Here is a 5,147-nt window from a genome sequence, read left to right as displayed (position 1 = left end):
TATGGCATAAAAGGTCTTGTCAAGTAAATTTTGATAGCCTGATCAAAATAAGCAAGAAGCACTGAGTAAGAGCACTGAGTAAGAGGTCTACCAAGCTTGGAAAAACTTGAGAATGCAATATGTCGAGGATGCTAGATGGGCAAGATGACAAGGTCAAGCTTTACAAGTAAGTCCTACACTTCTAAAGGAATTTTAGATCTTGTACACACTGATCTTTGTGGTCCTATGAAAGTTCAAAGTTATTATGGAGATAGATAATTCATATTATTTGTGGATGATTACTCAAGAATTATGTCAGTTATGTTTTTAAAAGAAAAATCAGAAGTCTTTCAAATGTTCAAATGGTATAAGGATAGAGTTGAAAAAGAAACAGGAAGACAGTTGAAATGTCTAAGATCTGATAGAGGAGGAGAATTCATTTCTGATGAATTTAACCTATTTTGTAATGATCATAGTATAAGGAGACAAGTGTCTGCACCGAGAACACCTTAGCAAAATGGGATAGCTGAAAGAAGAAACAGATCAATTGTAGATTGTGCTAGAACCCTGATGATAGAAAAGAGGGTACCTCAAACATTTTGGAGAGAAGCAACTAGCACTGCAGTTTACACCCTAAACCGAGTACAACTAAAGAAAGGAACTTTGAAGACACCATATGAAATCTAGTATGATAAGAGACCCAATGTAAGCTATTTTAAGATATTTAGAAGTAGATGTTATGTTCACAAAGATGACAGAAATGGAAAGTTTGATCAGAAAAGCGAAGAAGGAACATTTCTTGGTTATTCTTCTAGACGCAAAGAATTTAAATGTCTGATAAAATCATCTAACAAAATAGTAGAAAGTGCAAATGTGAAAAATGATGAATTTGCAGAAAGAAATGATGAAGGAAATTCCAAAGAACCAGAAAATTATGAAGAATTTGTTTATGTTCAACCGAGAAATCCTACCGAGAAAATTGATGAAGAAAATAAAGAGAATACTTAGTTACTGAGTGATGAAGAAGATCATACAGAGCCTACCGAGCCCATATTAGCCAAGTATGTCAGAAGAAATCATGCATCAAGTCAGATTTTAGGATATAGGATGATCCAGAAATAACAAGGAACAAACTGAGACAAAACACATGTCTAATATCTGAATTTGAATCGAGGATAGTAAAAGAGGCATTTAGTAATGAAGATTGGATAAATGCTATGACAGAAGAGATTGATCAAATAAAGAAGAATGAAACATGGACATTGGTCTCAAGACCAAAACAGAAAAATGTAATTGGTACAAAGCGGATTTTTAGAAACAAGTTGAAGGAAAAAGGAGAGGTCATTTGGAATAAAGAAAGACTAGTTTTCAAAGGTTATGCTCAAGAAGAAGGAATTGATAATGGTGAGACTTTTGCACCTGTGGCAAGACTTGAAGGAGTGAGAACATTGCTGGCATATGCTACTTACAAAAATTTCAAGGTATATCAAATGGATCTTAAATCTGCATTTTTGAATGGTATACTAGAAGAAGAAGTTTACATTGAACTGATAATTCTGATACTTAATATAAGTACAGATCCAATAACCAACAAGATGAGAGTGGAGGGGGGGTGAATCATACAAACTTAATCATCCATAAAAACATCAGATTCAACCTCGATAACATATACTTCAATAATATAACCAAAACTATCAAACATGTAAACTCAAAAGCATATAAACATCATAAATCTCATAACACTAGATTTAACGTGGAAACCCAAATAGGGAAAAACCACTGTGGGATTTCGGACCCACTAAGAAATATACTCTTCTAGAGTATGCTCGGTTAAAAGCAAATCCTATTAAAGATTACAAACACATTGCTAGATGTGACCTAGTTAAGGGATTTCCCTCAGATCTGTTAGGATCTTCACCTTGTTAGAAGTGACTTGTTTAAGGATTTCAAACACTCAATCAGAGTGTGACCTTGCTAGAGGGTTTTACAAATAAGACTGTTAAGTCCACTCGGTTAAGAGATTTTCTATCACTTTCACAAAATAACAGTAATAAAATCTATTTGCAACTTCACATCTAAAATGCTAAAGCAGATTCCTATTTGTTCAATACAATCTAGACATAGAACTAATCTTGTCTATCTGTTGGGCTTCTATACTCTGTTATTCAAACAGGTCTTCAAGCTTTTGTGCTCGGTAATCACTATGTAGCATCCCTATGCATACACTTGCCCGCATACATTGTTTATCAATAGTTTCCTATTTATAAACAATTAGGTAACCGCTTAATCTCCTTTATCACATTTCCCATGATCAATCATAGCCATCATATCTTCAATCTTGTCTAGGTTCAATGCATCTTTCGATCTAAAAATGTTTTACCTTGCCTACGAACTTGCATATTAGTCTTGGAACTTGTGCCAGGGTATTGCGGTTCAATCTGAGCTATAGATCTTCATGCCAACTTTCCTTTGCCTTAGATTTGTTAACAAACTTTATCCACGACTCACCAATCATTTAAACAGTTCCAACTCATCAACTTCCTTCATTAAATACCGCATGTAAACATTTAATGCATTTTGTTATAGCTCAGTTACAACTCGGTAACAACTCGATGAATACTAAACTTCACTCGATAGACATTCCGCCTTCATTAACCAATAGCGATAATCTTAGGGTTTACCGACTAGGTTCCTTAGGGTTTACCGACTAGGTTCTTTGGTTGATAACATAGTATAGTATTAACCTTTACATTTTATAACATATGTATGATGTTAAAACAATCTAAAACATCATGATCTCATCATTGTCTGACTCGATAGTAGTTGCCCATTGAATACCTTATTCATCCCCTTATTCATCATATTCTTTCCTATGTCTTTTACTGACATCTTTATAATCTTCATATCATACTTCTCAAGATATGGCAACATCATACTGAATTAGAAAATCAATTTCTTGACATCAATGACAAAATAATAATATCAAGACAATAAAACATCCTTAATCAGTTATATCCATTGGCATTGATGGCAAAACCAATTGATTTGACCTTTAAAAGATTCGGATTGCTGTGATTCTGAAATGCTGAAATGCTCCCCCCCATATAGTAGACTTCTCCTATTTTCAGTCTTCTTTCCAATCTATAGTCTGCTCAGTTTTCTTTTAGTCTTCTCCCTTGATAGGTGTTCTCCCTCTTTGTAGGTATTCTCCTCCTTTGACAAAATACCAAGAAGTAAAGAACTAAAACATAATTACTTTCTATAAGAAGTGACTTCCTGGTGTTGTGTATCAACTGAGTCTTGGTAAGAGCATTTTGTCTTCAATTCCTGTTCCCTGTGATATTTCCTATATTATTTCCTATACACCTTTAGAAAAAATCCTAAAGTGTATAAATCAGCATCAACTTCCAAAAGATATTCGATAGTCATCAGATTGATGCTTTCACCGAACTTGGTTAGTGAGTAGAAGATAGGGGTAGGACCCCTAACTTGCTTTTGAGATATTCAAAAGTGTCCCTTGGTAGTGGCTTGGTGAAGATATCTACTATTTGTTCCTTTGTGCTAACATACTCCAACACCACTTTCTTCTCTTGAGCTTCTTCTCTAAGATAATGATATTTGATAGATATGTGCTTTGTCTTAGAGTGCATAACAAGATTCTTTGAAATATTAATGGCACTAGTATTGTCACAAAATATAGTTACTAGCTCAGTAAATTTCTCATTTATACCTTCCAATAGTTGTTTGATCCATGTAATGTTGGTACAATTCAATGCTGCAGCAATGTATTCAACTTCTGTTGTTGACTGTGAAACACATCCTTGTTTCTTGCTAAGCCAGCTCACTAGTCTTTCTCCTAAAAAGAAAGCTCCTCCACTTGTGCTTTTTCTATCATCAACGTTGCCTACCCAATCAGCATTAGTATTGTAGATGGAGGAAATGAATCGAACACAATATTCAATCTTCCAGCATCCAACAATGAAGTTTTTCCTGTCAAAAACACACATGTCACTTAAAATCTAAACTAAGAACACTCATGCATGTTACATAATCCACTCCATTGCACTCCTTAAACCAAGATCTTATGTAGATAATATTGCTCTCAGAAGCACACACAAGAAGCTATGGTTTTTTGGAGATTCAAGATGATTGATGCAAAGGAAGCTAAAGAAAATGAAGTGCCAAGATGCTGAAGAATACAAACTGACATAAGTTCAACGCATAAAGATGAGATGCCCAAATAAGAGAGAGGGGCTTGTTTAAATAGATTTTCTCCAGGCGAGTTCATGTTGTGGGATGAATATGGGATAACGCAAAATGAGTGGTATAGGGAAGATGAGTGGTAAATGGAAAATGGTAAGTGGTAGGAGGGGATATTAAAGGGGTTTTTATTAAATAAATAGAGAAATGTATATAAGGTGAATGCATGAAGGCGTATAAATGAATATGATAAATGTTTTATTTAATAAATTTAATGGATAAATGATGAGATATTAATAATAATATAATAAAAGATGGAAATTATGAATAATGAATTATGGAAAAATAATAATGTAATAATAAGGACTCGCCCGATGTTTGGAGAAATTTGAAATTAAATGGGAAGAAATTAATGGAAATTTTTATGTGTCTACATTTTGCCCCTCTTTGAGACAATGCAGCATGTCACGTTGTTTCAAAGAAAATGATGAACTGATATATGCCCCAGAGGTGTCTTGGTAAGGGTGATGATTGATTGGTTATGCCCCCTCGAGAGATTGATTGAACAGATTGATGGAGATTGGTCTCTCGATAGATTGTGGGAGAGAAAGATTGGATGATTGATATTGCACAAGTAATTAGATTGAGATGTACATTTGATGGAGATGCACAGTTGATGAGGTGTAACTAAACAATTGATGGAAATGAATAGTATAGCCAGGTTGATAAGCTGATTAAGCTGATTGAGCTGATTAAGCTGATAGGGATTGATGCTAGTGCAAGATAAGGTGATCCAATGATTGATTGATTGATTGACTCAAGGGGCATTGAGATTGCACGAAGCAAGTTGGTTGAAAAAGAGATTAAAGATTCAAAGAAATGCATCAACTGGATAAAGTGTTTGATCAATCTCACTACAATAAGAAGAATGAAGAAGATGATGAAAGAAATGATGAAAAAGATAGATG

This window comes from Cryptomeria japonica, chromosome 5 (assembly GCF_030272615.1).
Source record: "Cryptomeria japonica chromosome 5, Sugi_1.0, whole genome shotgun sequence".
NCBI classification, from domain to species: domain Eukaryota; kingdom Viridiplantae; phylum Streptophyta; class Pinopsida; order Cupressales; family Cupressaceae; genus Cryptomeria; species Cryptomeria japonica.
The sequence above is the reverse complement of the archived record's forward strand: the minus strand, read 5'-3'. Positions refer to the sequence as shown.